At 39.8% G+C, this 16658-nt stretch overlaps 1 pseudogene; it reads left to right on the top strand.

The window, feature by feature from the left end:
- Positions 1 to 5676: 5676 nt before the first annotated feature.
- LOC110901897 lies at positions 5677 to 7554 on the top strand (annotated as a pseudogene).
- Positions 7555 to 16658: the final 9104 nt, after the last annotated feature.

Below are 16658 nucleotides of genomic sequence, written 5' to 3' on the forward strand. Positions count from 1 at the left end.
TATTTTTCCCAGCCATTACCAAAGTCGATTACACATGCCCTAAGCATGTCTTCAAGGGTTTGGATGGTGCGTTCAGATTGCCCATCCGTCTGTGGATGATATGCCGTGCTCATGTCTAATCGAGAACCAAAGGACTTGTGCATAGCTCGCCACAACTCAGATGTAAAACGTGAGTCACGATCAGAAATGATGGAGGTTGGCACTCCGTGCCTTGATACTACTTCCTTTAGGTAGACGTCTGTTAGAGTGGAAAACTTATCTGTTTCCTTGATAGCCAGAAAATGTGCAGACTTGGTCAGTCGATCCACGATCACCCAAATGGTATCATTTCCGCGTTGAGATCTAGGAAGACCAGTAACGAAATCAATTGAAATTTGCTCCCATTTCCATTTAGGTATCTATGGTTGTTGAAGTGGGCCTGATGGTTTCTGGTATTCGACCTTGACCCTAGCACAAGTCAAGCATTTACTGACGTAGGTTGATATGTTGGCTTTCATACCAGGCCACCTGTATGTAGTCTTTAGGTCGTGGTACATCTTATCCGAACCAGGATGTACTGAGTAACGAGACTTGTGCGCTTCATCCATCACAAGTTCGCGTAAGTTTCTGTAAAGTGGGACCCAGATGCGCCCTGTTACATAGTAGGCGCCGTCTTCCTTTTGTTCTAGCCGCTGCCTCGATCCTCGTAAGAACTCAGCCCTGATGTTCTTTGCTTTCAACGCTTCAACCTGAGCATCTCGTAATTGAGCGGGAAGGCTAGAGTGAATGGTAAGAAGTAATGCACGTACACGCTTAGGTGTAGAATCCTTTCGACTGAGGGCATCAGCCACAACATTGGCCTTGCCCGGATGATATTTGATAGCGCATTCATAATCGTTCAAGAGCTCGACCCATCGGCGTTGTCGCATGTTTAACTCCTTTTGCTTGAAGATATGCTCGAGACTCCTGTGATCGGTGTAAATGGTGCACTTGGTACCGTACAGGTAATGTCTCCGTATCTTAAGTGCGAAAACAACTGCTCCCAATTCCAAGTCGTGCGTAGTGTAGTTCCTTTCGTGAACTTTAAGTTGGCGCGATGCGTAGACAATGACCTTGTCACGTTGTATCAACACGCAACCAAGTCCTTGGATGGAAGCGTCGCAGTAAACCACAAAATCATCTGTGCCTTTAGGCAATGAGAGGATAGGCGCGCTACAAAGTCTGTCTTTTAAGTGCTGAAATGCGGACTCCTGTGCATCACCCCAATGATAGGTGACACCCTTCTGAGTCAGTGAAGTGAGAGGTTGCGCAATCTTTGAGAAATCCTTGATAAACCTTCTGTAATATCCTGCCAAACCCAAGAATTGGCAGATTTCTGTTGGTGTACGGGGTGCATGCTAGTTCTTGATCGAGTCAACCTTAGATGGATCCACATGAATTCCATCCTCGTTTACCACGTGGCCTAGAAAATGGACTTCGTGAAGCCAGAAGTCACATTTCGAAAATTTGGCATATAACTGCTCCGCTCGAAGGAGTTCCAAAATAAGTCTCAGGTGTCGTTCGTGTTCCTCCTGACTCTTAGAATAGATCAGGATGTGGTCGATGAATACAATAACAAGCTTATCCAGGTAAGGCTTGCACACTCTGTTCATGAGATCCATGAAGACCGCAGGTGCATTCGTCAATCTGAAAGGCATAACCAGAAACTCGTAATGCCCATAACGAGTCCTGAATGTTGTTTTAGAGATATCCTCGTCTCGGACTCTCAGTTGATGGTAACCTGACCTCAGGTCAATCTTGGAATAGAAACTCGACCCTTGCATCTAGTCGAGTAAGTCATCAACGCGTGGAAGGGGATAACGATTCTTCACGGTCACCTTGTTGAGTTCGCGGTAGTCAATACACATTCTGAAGGTACCGTCTTTCTTCTTCACGAATAACACTGGAGCTCCCCAAGGCGAAGAGCTAGGACGTATGAAACCCTTTTCCAAGAGTTCTTGTAGTTGCGTGGACAGTTCTTCAAGTTCTGATGGAGCTAGACGATAAGGTGCTCGAGCTATGGACGCTGCTCCAGGAGCGAGGTCGATTTGAAATTCAACGTGACGATGAGGCGGAAGACCAGGTAATTCCTCAGGAAATACCTTAGGAAAATCACGTACAATAGGTATGTCTTCTATCTTCCTTTCTTCCGAGGATGTATCAGAAACGAGGGCTAGAATAGCAGTGTGGCCCCTTCACAAACACTTCTGGGCCTTAAGGAAAGAGATGTTGCCCACAACAGCACTACTCTTGTTGCCACGAATTACGAGGGGTTCTTTACCAGAACGAGGGATGCGGACAATCTTCTCGTTACAAAGAATTTCCGCTTGCTGATGAGATAACCAATCCATCCCAATAACAACGTCGAAACTACCCAGAACGATAGGAATGAGGTCGATAGAAAAGGTCTGATCAGCGAGAACAAGATTACAACCCTTAACTATGTGTGTGGCTTCAAGACTTTTAGCGTTTGCTAGTTCTACCGTGTGTTTGGTGGTCAAAAGCGTCGGGGTGCGCTTAAGCATTTGACTAACTTTTAAGGACACATAACTAGTATCGGTACCCGAACCGAATAAAATAGTAACAAAGAAATCATCCAGAAGAAACTTACCCATCACAACGTTGGGATCGTTCCTCGCATCACCCTGACCCAGCACAAAAACACGTCCCCTGGCTCCATTGCCATCATTGTTTCTCCCATTATTATTTTCGTTCCCCTGATTGTTGTTGTTGTTCTGTTTCTGGTTCAACTGGGGGCAATTTCTCTTGAAGTGACCTTCAGCACCACACTGATAGCATCCCTTGTTACCCTGCTGTTGTTGCTACTGATTCTGTGGAGATTGTGGCTGCTGTTGACGATTCTGATTCGCAGGATGTGAGCTCCTGCAATCCTTGGCTTCATGACCCAGCTTGTTACATCTCTGATAATGACCCTTGTTGCACGGCCCGCTGTGGTGCAAATTACATTGATTGCACTTAGGGTGATTTCCCTTGTATCCACCCTGACCTTGATTCCTAGAAGACTGCTGACTGGGGCTCCTGTACTCATCTGTCTTCCGCTGCTGGGACTGAGACTGAACTGAAGTAGAACCCTTGCCCGAATTTTCATCCCACTTGCGCTTGTTATCACTGGGAGCATCAGAAGTAGTAGTAGCGCTAATACGCTTGGGCAGCCTGTTCTGCTCAACTGCCTGATCAGTGAGACGATGAGCCAACCGGATGATTTGCTGAATGGTGCCAAGATTAGCTGAGGTCACATGGCTTTGAATTTCTGGCACCAAACCCTTAAGGTACAGCTCGATACACTTGATAGGAGGATCCACCATAGTAGAACACAAGATAGCTTGTTCGTTCGATCTCTTTGTGTATGCCTCGATCTCAGACCCCGTCATCTTCAAATTGAAAAATTCCACCTCTAGCTTGTGGATGTCGTCACGACTACAGTACTCTTCTTTGATCAAATCTTTGAAGTCATTCCATGGGGTGGCATTAGCAACCGCCAACCCTAGCAGTTGAACCTGTGCTTTCCACCAGGTTAACATAGCACCTTCGAGTGTTCCAGTAGCAAATTTCACCCTACGATCTTCAGGGAATTCACACATCTCAAAAACAGACTCAATATTCTCGAACCAGTGAAGAAGGCCTACAGTTCCATCTATGCCGCTGAAAGTACTTGGTCGGCAATCCATGAATGTTTTGAACGTGCACACAAGAGGTTGTGTAGGTTGACCTGTCGTGAGAGTGAGGAAGGACAAAGTTTATCACAAGGGTTGGTTTATGAGAGTAGGATCTAAACATCCTAGGATAGGTCGAAATAGCAGGTTATACCTCCTACTGGAGCTGCTGCGAGTGCCTCAGCAACTCGTTCATTGATCAAAGCCGTCAACTGGGCTTGACTCAGGTTGATACCACCACGTCCTCCACGTCCGTTCATGATCTTCACGACGAAGCAACGTAATTGAGAAAAGTGTCGCGAAAGTGCGTAAGCGTGGGACGGCAGAAGAGAGTAAACACACAAGGTTCAAATAGCAGTTATCACGTTAACTAATGCACTATGTGAACTATCTAACAGACAATCTATATCTCTAATAAAGCAAACCATTGGGGGACACATGTCACCCAATGGTGCAAGCCAACTAAGCATCCACATAAGCAATGAGGTGGCAAAACTCAAATAATTTAACAAGTGGCATATCTTTCGGATGGGGATTCAATTGGCTTCTCATATACGCTAGGTCTATTCTCTCTCTCTAATTATCTCAAAATCGTTCAAACCATTACTCCGAAACCCTAACTCTAACTCTCTCTGGCGAACAAGAATCCTCTGCACTCTCTCTTAGTACCATCGGCGACAACCTTCAATACGATCTTTCAATCATCATTCTATCGAAATTGACGGATAATCCTTTGAGTTTAAGGGTGTTCAAGGTGAGTTTTAGGGTTTCAATTAGGATTTTCGTATGATTTAGTGTTCGATTTTGTATGATCACATCAGATAATCAGACCGGTGATCTTAACAGTTTACCAGCTTTTGCCTTTTCTTTTGTGTATAAATGGTTCATGTGAAGTAAATGGCAAGTTTCATGTCTTTCACATTAGAATAATCTATCATTCTATTTGTGCACACTTCATCTCATCGTTTAAGGGTTATCCTTTTCAGCCTTTTGAGAGCAGTTTTCATGATTAATCAGGATGTGTAAAATCTCTCCTGGCAAGTTTGGTACGTAATTTAATATTCTCTTTGTTATTGATTATTTTCGGTAAGTTGATTTTAACCTAATTGGACTCTTGCAGAGTCTTGTGGATCTTGCTGGCAGTGAGCGTGCATCTCAAACGTATGCTGCAGGTGCCCGATTGAAGGAAGGCAGCCATATAAACAGAAGCCTACTCACATTGGTTGGTCGGATATTGGTGAGCTTTTCATGTTTTCTAGGGTTTGTATGTCTTAATATGTTAAAATTGGTGTTTCAAATTTTGATTTGGTTAAGTCTTTTTTTTAAAGGTAGTGTTTGTTGCTAAATTCAGTTGATATGTTAATGTAATTAGTGAACTTTTAGTGTTTTCTAGGGTTAGTAAGGTTTAATTTCTAGAAATTGGTGTGATGATTGTATTTGTATATGTACTGTATAGATGTATAGTTGTTGTGATGATTGTTTAGTTTGTTTGAATGTTATGTTTGGTGGCTCAATTTGTTGTTTAGATCAGGTTTTGTGTTTCTGTTGGTGGTTTTTATATTTAGTTATGGTTTATGGTGTATTTGTTGTCAATTTAAGTGTTGTGTTGATTGTTTAGGTTTTGTGTTTCTGTTGGTGGTTTTTAGATCACATTTGACGACTTTTTGGGAAGAACTCAAATGGGATTTTAGGGTCTGCAGGAAGGAGAACGCAAGTGTCGAATCAGGAAACGAAGAGTCGCTCAAATGGGATTATAGGGTATGGAGGACGGTTATCTTCTTTTTGTTTTCTTTTCCATATTGATTTGTATCTCGACTTTGTGAACAACTACTTTTCCTCTCTATAATATAGTCATTCTTAAGTGATATGACGAATTATAATCAAACCAGATGATACAAAACTCATTTTTTCAGTTTATGTGAGGTTTCCATGAAGATAACATCCAGAACTGGGAAAGTGTTGTAGGAATTGACTTTGGTTGCAAATGGGTATGTATGTGTTTTGGTCCAGGTGTTAGGTGGTCTTTGTAGATGTAATTTTGGTGTATGGGGTCTATATTGATTTATTTGGAGTTGTCTGTTGCAGGGTGTTTAGCCCCTCTCTAAGCTTTTGGTTTTGACAAATGGGTTCCGTTTGCTTGCCAAGAAAAGATGATACATAACTCATGGCTCAGCACCCAACATCACTCTCTGTAATAATCTTATTTTGTTGTATATGACCAACCATTATCTACTAGAAAGAAAATCTAAGTTTTCTCATTTAAGGTCTACTAATCTGCTAGCACCAACAGGATAAAGAATGTTGGTTTAGTTTTAGCATGCTTTGTCAATGTTCTATGTTACCTTTGGTTTTTAAGTTTTATTTGGTACATTAATATTTGCTCTAGAAGGAATTTGATGATCCTCAAAAGGCAAAACCCAAGTTCAGAAAGGCCTAGAACAATAGATGATGATCTACATGGCTTCATTTTGCAAGAAAAATTTGCACTCCACCAATTTCTGCCTCGGGCTTACGCATTTGTTATTCAAATAAGACTCAGGTACCTCTTCCATTTTGATGAATTTTTGTTGCAAATATAATTATTTAAAATCTTTCTAATAGTTAATAATTTTTTCTTTGGTGTTTTCAAGTAAAATTTCTCATTATTATATCACTAAGTATTACTATGTTGAATGAATAGAATTTATATAATTATTACTATGTTTAATGAATAGAATTTAACATTCATTTTTTTGTTAGCTTTTAAGTCTTCTCGGCTTCAAATCTGGTAATTGGGTCATTGATGGTTTTCTGATGGAACAACTGTTGTACTAATCATATATTCATGTATGCTGATCATGAATTTTTGGTTATGTGTTCATAGGACGTTGACTACTCCGGTTCAACTGATCAAGAGTTTAAAGTCTATACAGAATCATGCTTTTATAGCTTCTGAGTACCCTGTTGTGATTACTCTTAAAGACGACCTTACTACTGATCTTCAGGCTAAAGTGGCTTCGGTTAGTAACTTTGCCTTTGTTTTTGTTTATAATTTATTTAGGACTTGAAATGACACCCTAAAAGATTCACTTTCAATGATTTAATTTCTTTCCTTTATGATTGGACTGTAGATGGTTACTGAAACGTTTGGAGACATGTTGTTTACTCTTGATGCAGCAAGTTTTAGGGAATTCTAGGGACCGGAATCTTTGAAAAGAAGGATTATTGTGTCTACTAAACCTCCTAAGTAAAATAAAGTAAGATAAGAGGAAGTGGTTCATAGAAAGAGAACGATTCATCAGAAGCCTAGGGTGGTGAAATTCGCACCTATAAATCAAGAAGTGCGGTTGATTTTAAGGTACTTAACTGTATTTGTTTAATACAAGGTGGGTTCCATGCTAATCGACTATCTTCTTGTAGGATGATTTGGAGGAAGAAGAGGATGAACTTCAAGATGACAGTTGTGCCTCTGAATACAGGAATTTAATTGCTATTCATGTTGGGAAGGGGATGGGTGGTTGAGAGTTGACCTTGATAAATTGTCGATTTGTATCACACTATTCCGACGTCTTAGTTTTAAGTGAGCAAGAGCTTGAGAAAGCAGCAAAAATTCATCGGCCACATATTGTCAGGTATTGTCTAATTTTTCACAAACTTTTTAATTTTATTCACAAAGAAGATATGCTATGAATTGTCTTACTTTAGGTTCAGTGAAAGGAATATTCTGATAGTGTATCTGAAGGAGATATAGTTCGACTCATCTAATTACAACCCATTGATTGGATGCATGGAGCTCAGATGGTGGCATTTAATATGCAGGTTAGACATCTAACAACCTAAAATATGTTGGCCAATAATATTTTAATGGATATCTTATGTTGAATTGTGTTCGCCAATAATATTTTAATGGATATCTTATGTTGAATTGTGTTCCTTTGTATAGTTATTATTGCGCAATCATGGCTATCTCACGTATGGATGGCAAAAATACCCAAGCCCGACGGGCATACCCGAAACCCAACACAAATGGGACGGGTAGACCCGATACCCGACGGGTATTGGGCCGGGTATGGGATTAATTTTAATATTTTTCGTGGACATGGTTCTGGTATGGGATTAGGTGATACCCGACCGATTACCCGAAACCACATACCCGTTTACTCGAACTGTATACCCGATCATATATCCGATTTTTTTAATCTATATTTTTATTTTTCATTAACCTTTTGTCTATTAGTGATTTATTTTAGTATGTTCATAATGTGAAAAAATAAATTTTCTTTTAGTATATATATTTGATAATGTAAATTTTTTTTGTATTTGATATAATAATTATAATAGTAAAGAAATGTGTTTGGAAATCTCAACGTAGTGTTGCTTCCATCTAAAAAAGTCGATCTCATAAAAGATGTGTTCTTCTATATAGAAGGTCACATCTATATTTTTATATTTTTGTTAACTTGACGGCCCCATACACATTATATTTGGGAACGAGAGGCAGCTGCAGTTCTCTGGTAAGCAAAAAAACTAATATGCACTATATAATCATTGACATCAGAAATGTATTCAACTGCAGATTCACAGCCACCACCAAAAAAGTCGGGTGAAGGCGGAATGTCCGACTTAAAGATGAACCGTTGAAGACAACCTTTTTGTCCACCTAAAAGAACAAGTAACAGTGGAATGGCAACCTACATCTAGAAATGCCAAAGACATTCCTTTTATACAAATCATGCTTGAAAGTTCGATCTGGAAGAAGCCTACTATTCCGTGCTCATTGGCATATGACGGTTTTAAAAGTTAAAACAATATGTTTTTTTTTAAATTTATTGTAAGACCACCCATGTAACACACATGAAATTTATCCAATATATTCCACGAATCAGTTTGACACCGTCGGATAAAAGAATTCCTATCAAGTTTCAACGACGACAATTCCCCTTAAATGTATGTTTTGCAATGACTAAAAATAAAAGTTAAGGACAATCTCTATCAAGTGTTGGATTGTATTTGAAATATCCAGTTTTCTCACATGGTCAGCTTTATGTTGCGTGATCAAGAGTTAAAAGCAGAGCCGGAGTGAAGTTGCTTATACTAGACAAAGATGGGAATGTAACGAGTAAAACAACAAATGTAGTCTACAAGGAAGTTTTTTCCGGCATTTGAATAGTTTTCTATTTTTTTCTTCCGATGTATGCGTTTGTACAAAACATTTCATTTCAAAGTAAATAATATGGTTTTGGTTGAAGCCCGCGTATTAGCGGGCATTAACCTAGTATAAACATAAATCATACCACCTATTGCGTCGAGTCTTGCACGTGGAGCGAAGCGTCGTTCTGAATCGTTGAGCACTGTACAGGTTATAGTTTGGTTTTGTCAAAAAGCTTTTCCCTTTTTCAAACCAAGTTCACTATAACCAATGGCTCTGATACCAATCTGTCACACACCCAAAATCCACCGTGCGGAGTATCACTGCTTGGAGGCGTGACATGACCAGGATCAAGCTACCAATCATGTTGAACAATGTATTTAAAATAGATAAAATCCAACCACGCAATATAATTGGTGTTCAAAAACTAGTTAACCAAGTTCAAATTTTAAACAGCGGAAGCATAAGATGTAAATCCAAAACGTAAGTTCAATAAGTTCATAAAGTTCAAATGTTAAGCATGGGACATAACAGTCCATATCCCACAACGACCTCTCCTCCTCGTGCAAGTTCCGTAAACATCTAACGACCTGCAAGGCATGTAACACGGAGTCAACAACAAAGTTGAGCGAGTTCACAATTGGTTGTTTAGTTTTAAGAGTTTGTTTTGAAAACCAAGAGTTGTTTCGTAAAACACGAGTTAACCAGTATCTGTTTTTTTCCCAAACCATACCCATGATCAGTGGGGGCTTCCCCATGTGAACCACTAGACCATTACCATATCGACAACTGACCAAAGTAAGTTGTGCCCTAAGTCAATGTCTATCATCATTGACTGAGTGCCCAGATCCATTAGTACACGCCCGTCCTACCGGCACGGTGTGAGGCTTGTCAACCCTAATAGCGCTATTAACTAATGACCCGCTCGCCATTGGCCCGACGATTAAGTCGATATAAAAATGAGGGACTTAATGATAGAGTTTTTTTCTAGTAAGTTTTAAGGTTGTTGTCCTACCTAAGGAGGACGAACGTGCGTATTCTACCCATAGAGATACACATGATTAATATTGGCATCCTACCTATGGAGGATGGCGGTACATATCCTACCTAAGGAGGATATGCAGGTTTCGTTTTAGTTCTTTAACCCTGTTGGACCGTTGTTTTAACCCGAAAAGTCAGTCAAGGTAGCTCATCCTCACATATAAAGGCGGAAACAGAATATGCAAGGTTACAACAACTTGTCCTTTCAATTCTATTGCTTTTATTGCTTTCTAATGTGATTTTGACAGAGTTTCGCTCCAGAGCACACACATACCCCTTAGATCCGCTCAAATGACACTGCTATTTATAGGCAGCTCTGGTTCGCTTATGTTACTGACACAAAAGCGGACCTACAACTTGGCACTATAAGCGAACCACTAAAGAACCTATAAGCGGACCTCTATCTATATTGACATAAAAGCGAACCTACATATAAAATACATAATTTGATATTTTTAACCTTGTTGACCTAATTAGACCTAAGACTTCATGTAGACGTAGTCAACAGACATCCTATGCATCAACAGACTCCCCCTTGGATGTTGACGTAGTCTTTATCGGTCTTCAGATCCATAGTCTTTGATCTTGGTCTTTTCTCCGACTCTGTCTTCTCCTTGTAAGCATTCTTCACATGTTTCAAAATTAACACCTGGCTCTAACTTTCATCTTCCCATTAGCATTTGATCCAGTCTCCCCCTTTCACAGACTCCCCCTCTCAGTATGCTGGGATCTTGAGATATCTGGTTCAAGTTTTGACAATTTGCCTCCGTTGGGAATAATGAAGTCTCCAAACCTGTTACTCAACCAATAACGTCACAATCTATCTTTTCAATCAATAAAACTCACACTCAATCAGTTATAAACATCCACTCAAGTATTCAGGTTCAAATTAATGACCCTGATCACCCGATTAATCTACCAAGTTCAATTTAATGACCCTGGTTGATCTTTTGACGAATCAAACTGATTTAGTAAAAACATTTTCAACTTTTTCTGAAAATAACAAGTATCAAGTTAATGAACTTGTTTGTGACTTAGAAAACAATCAAACTTCCAACAATGTAAGCTCTCCTCGATCTTCAGCTCAGAATCTCCTGCATCTGCTTCATCTTTCAAGAATCCGACAATCAACTTTCCACTCTGGTTTGTCTAAAATAAAGCAGAAATAAAATCTTTTTGGATTTTAAGGTGATCTAAACTAAGAAATGAAATAACAGAAAACTTAAATTGCAGAAAAGTAAACTATTTACAGATTTATTTTTGGCGAGCGTGTCAGGGAATCATATCAGCTTTTTAGACAAACTACTAGTACCGTTAAGCTACATTACATTTTCAGACTTAAACAATTCACCTCGATTATCGATATACTGATCCATCTTAAATTCTCACACAAACTTCAATCTATTCAGGATACCGTTTAAGTGTCTTAGAACTTAGTTCAATTCATGTGTCCCACCTCTTGAATATACTCCCATATCCAGAATCCCAGATATTCAGTCTTACAGGTGAGTATACCACAGATGATATCTGTAAGGGGTTAGATGCGAAACCGTGAGAGCTCAGGTCAGAACTTCCGTTCAGCAGAGAGATGACGGCTCGACTTTTGGTGTGTCCCCTTTAGAGGATCTTTTAGCATTACAACAGCAGCGACTATCAATTTTATTGTTTCATCAGCTTGCTGAGGGCGATGCTATATTTCAAGCGTTTTGCAGAAAGTATTATTCGGGGACTAGGTCAGTACTTCCATACAGCAGAAGTCCCGGAATAATACCCCAGATATCACTGGGTATAAAGACCTAGTATCTCAGAATATGGGACCTTTCAAACGAGATTTCAGGGGTTACCTATATATCCAAGTAGTGTTCCCCACGAATTTCACCAGTTTGAAATTTTAGGTTTATATCCCGAATAAATTTACTAAATGTGCGAAAATCTATCGACACATCGTAAGTGAGATTGTTTAATTCATTTAGACTTTCCAAATCTTTAGCATACTGTAATTGTCTAGCTGATGTACAATCATTTTCCCTATATACACAAGCTCTTTTTCAATTTTATCATGCTTTTGTATTTTTGCATTTTTTACTGTTTTTGTATTTTTCTGAAAATAAACTATGTACAACTATCTATCTCCCCCTAAATACCAAAACACGTAAAAAATCGACAAACCATCGCAGATTGCTTCTCGTCTTCATCCGCAACAGTACTCTCATCAACGCTCACAATTCCATCCGACACCGAAAGCAATTTCATACCATTCAGTTTTAACAAATATTGAAACCGGTTTTTATCAAAAGCTTTGGTATGCAAATCAGCTTTTTGTTCGTCAGTGTGGATTTTCTCAATTCGTATCAACTTTTTCTCGAAGCAATCGCGAATAAAGTGATGACGAATCTCTATATGTTTAGTTTTAGCGTGATGTACTGGATTTTTAGTAATGTTAATTGCGGCCTCATTATCAACAAACAGAGGTGTGTTAAGAAACTGCAAACCGTAGTCGCGCATCTGTTATTGTATCCACAGGATCTGAGAGCAGCAACTGCTGGCAAAAACGTACTCCGCTTCACATGTAGATAGCGCCACAGATGTTTGTTTCTTACACTGCCAGGTAACCAATCTAGGACCAAAGAACTGGCATCCTGCAGTTGTTGATTTCGCGTTGACTTTGCAGCATCCGAAATCCGAATCAGAATACCCTTCAAGCGTAAAGTCGCCTTTCCTAGGATACCATAACCCCAATGACGGAGTACCTTTCAGGTAACGTAATATCCTTTTGACAATAATCATGTGCGATGCTCTCGGGTTAGACTGAAATCTTGCTGCGAGGCACGTTGGGTACATGATGTCAGGACGTGAAGCAGTTAGATACATCAAAGAACCTATCATGGAACGGTAGAACGTTTCATCAGCCCTGTCTCCGGTGAGATCTGGGTGAATCCCATGATTAGTCGCAAGTGGGGTAGCAGCTGGAGTAGAACTTGACATTCCAAATTTCTCTAGAATATCATGCACGTACTTTGTTTGATGACTGAAAATTCCCTCAGGAAGTTGTTCAACTTGTAGACCCAGAAAGAATTTCATCTCCCCTATTGATGACATTTCGAATTTCTGCTTCATCACCTGTTCGAAATCTTTGCACAATTTCTCATTCGTTGACCCAAAAATTATATCGTCCACATAAATTTGTACTATCAGAAGATGACCATCAATCCCCTACAACCACTCCTGTTGACTAAAGCCCTGAACAACGAGTCGAGCTTTGTTCCTTACAACCACTCCTCTATCGTCCCTCTTACATTTGAAAACCCATTTTGCATTGATTTTCCTTTGACTATCCGGCAAATTAACTAACTTCCACACCCCCAATTTTTCAAACTGACTTAACTCTTCTTGCATCACTATGACCCAAGAGTCTTTAGTAAGCGCCTCTTTGTAAGTTCTCGGTTCGACCTGCGAGATAAAACAACTTAATGAAAATTCAGTTTGTAAAGGTGCTACTGTAGAATAAAAACATGTTAAGCCCTGGTCAATTTGACGTCTCGTGCGAACGCCCGATTGCAATTCTCCTATGATCAACTCCCCTGGATGATAAGAAAGAGTTCGCGGCATCACTTCGCTTGGAACTTCTACATTTCCCTCCAGATTAGTTACATTCTGCTCTGCATCTTGTTCACCAACTTGGTTTGTTTGACTTGACAATTGGATCTGCTCCCCCTCAAGATCTGAATCACCATGGTCAAATACTGGCATGTTATCAGCTTCTTGATCATCATTCACCTCCGACTGATTACCAGGAGCAACTTCATCATCATTTTCACCAGCATTACTAGGACCTGCTTCATCGTCATTTGAAGTTTCCCGAGGTCTTCCAGAATACTCTGTTGGGAACCTGAGCTGCGACTCATACTCTTGCAAAATATCCAGCTCATCAAAGAAATCTTCTTCTTCCTCTGATTCTTCTCTCAAGTCAAATGAATCCCAAAGTTTGTCATAATGATAACGCCATGAATCACCAGGATTCTGTGGCGGCATAGTGTAACCTTGACATTCAACATTTGCAGCCTCAATAATCCGCTTCTCGCTTGGAACGAAGACACACCGTGTAGGACTTGAATAACCAACAAAGATTCCCTCAATGCTCTTCGGACCAAACTTTCCATTAGGCTCTATCACCGTACAGGGTGACCCAAACGGTTCTAGATACTTCAAATTCGGCTTGCGGTTATTGATTAGCTTAAAACACGTCTTATTGAACTTCTTTACAGTAAGAACTCTGTTGAGAGTATAGCATGCAGCAGAAACAGCTTCAGCCCAGAAATTAATTGGTAACTTAGAGTCTGCAAGCATCGTTCTGGCTGTCTCGATTAGCGTCCGGTTTTTGCGTTCTGCTACTCCATTCTGCTGCGGAGTGTACGCAACACTAAACTCATGCAGTATACCTCTTTCATCACAAAATTCTTCCATCTTACTGTTTTTGAACTCAGTACCATTATCACTGCGAATTCTACAGATAGGCCTCTAGTACAGATTCTCAATTCTTTTAAACAATGCCATCAGCCTGTCAAACGTTTCGACTTTGGATTTCAAAAACATAACCCAAGAAAATCTGGAATAATCATCAGTCACGACCAAACAGTAGGAATCTCCTGTTATACTCTTGACATTCACTGGACCAAACAAATCCATGTGAAGTCTTTCCAATGGTCTTGAAACTGAATTAACTTGCTTTGTAAGGTGTGACTTTTTCTTCTGTTTGCCTTTGACACAACTTATGCACTCCCCTTCCAGATGAAAACCTTTGACATGCACTCCTGTCACCAAATCGTTATGCACCAAGTGATTCATCTTCCTTAGGTGAATATGCCCCATCTTTCGGTGCCATAATCTTGACTCTTTTTCCGTTGCTCTGGACACAAAACAATGAGCCTGACCCGTGGTTGTAGTAGCGACGCTCATGTCCAACACATACAAATCATTGACTCTTGGTGCCCTCATGATGATCCACTCCTCAGGTATTACAAATCCTGGTTTCAAGATCAAACATTCTTTGTCGGTGAAATGAGTAGTATACATCCTGTCACAGATCTGGGAGATACTCAGCAGGTTGTTCTCCAGCTCAGCGATGTAGTTAACTCTCTCAAATGTTACGATGCCGTTCGATAACGTTCCTTCACCTATGATCCTTCCTCCTTGATTACCCACAAAACCCACATAACCACCATTAATGTTATTCACATCATACAGTAAAGCGGTCTTCCCTATCATATGTCTTGACGCTCCACTATCCATGATCCACCTGGATACAAGTTTTGGAAGATCCTGCACATAACAAATCATCATTTAAACAACTTCAAGAAAGATGCCGATTCATGCTTCGCTAACCAGGAAGCTCCGGCAATTCAAACTGTTTAGTCAAACATTGAGTCCACCCAGGCCTCATCAGCCTTAGGTGCAACCTTGACTCTTGCAATTTGAATTTTGAAATTTTCAGCCTTGAGAGGTGGAAAATTTGCATCATAATCAACCGTAATTGATTCGTCAGCCTTTTTCACCTCAGAAGTTGAAACTTTCTTCTCAACTTTTGATTCAATTTTAGGTTTCCACACCTGTTGAGTTACTGCAACCCTTTTGTAAAATGTGTCATTTTTAGTTACTGACTTCTTTACGGGTTCATTTTTCATTTTTAAGTTGTCAATTTTAGCAATCTTCTTCTCAACAACTCTCTTTTCAACAACCATCGGTGCTTTACCCTTCATATCAACCTTCTTTTGTTGAACCTTTACAGCTTCAGTCTTAGGCTTCACATATGTATACTTTCGTGCAATGTGACCAACCTGTTCACATCTAAAACAAGTACGAGTATCAGCTACCCGACTCGTGCCTTCAGACTGAGCTTGTGAAGCTCTCTTCTCAAAAAATTCTTTGTTCGATTTTGAAAAAAAAAATTTTCTCTTCATCAGCCAATGAACTCGAACTGTTCACAAACTTTTTCTTCTCTACAAACCTCTTGTTTGGAACATTTCTTTTCTGATATGGTTTACCCCCTGATAACCACCCGACCAATTGTTTCTGTTGTTATTGTAAAAACGTGGTGGATAACCAGTTTTCTTGTTGTAAACCCTGTCTTTCTTTCGACTCAGATTGTTCACAGCTGACAACTCTACTTCTACCAGTTTAAAAACATTTGTCAATTTGTTCAAATTAACATTCTCTATCGGAAACTCAGAATCCGAAAACAACTTATCCGAACCCATCATCTTGTACATGACAAGGTTTGATTCTTCATCTAAGTTGTTCTTGGACTTTTGTTTCGGAATGTATTTATCCAAGAAACACCCATCCTCCTCAGAAGTGTCACAATCCGGTTTAAGCACTTTGTGTACCACACTTTTCACCACATCATTTTGGACACCCTCGTCATTGGAAGACGTGAACGTGACATCAATGTTCTCAGGAAGTTTAACATCACTTTCTTCCTCAATTTCCACCAAACTAGACTGCTTTTTCGTGTAGTTGTCTAAAATTGGCGGTGGAACTTTGTGAAACCCTACACCCATTCCATCAGAAAACTCATCCTCGCCAGCTTTGTTTTTCCCTATAGGTTTGGGAACAATATGCTGCAAAACAAAGCTTGCTGAGCTATAGCTGTTTAACTTCAACTGAATTCTTTCATTTTCTATTTCAGCTTCTTGAACTTTAAGTTTCAATTTAGCAATTTCATCCAGTTGATTGTTAATTGATTCTTCTTTTATTCTCACCACAGCTCTCAGATGTTCGTTTTCTATAAACGTTTTGCC

Source organism: Helianthus annuus, chromosome 13, assembly GCF_002127325.2.
Source record: "Helianthus annuus cultivar XRQ/B chromosome 13, HanXRQr2.0-SUNRISE, whole genome shotgun sequence".
In the NCBI taxonomy this organism is placed as follows: Eukaryota; Viridiplantae; Streptophyta; class Magnoliopsida; order Asterales; family Asteraceae; genus Helianthus; species Helianthus annuus.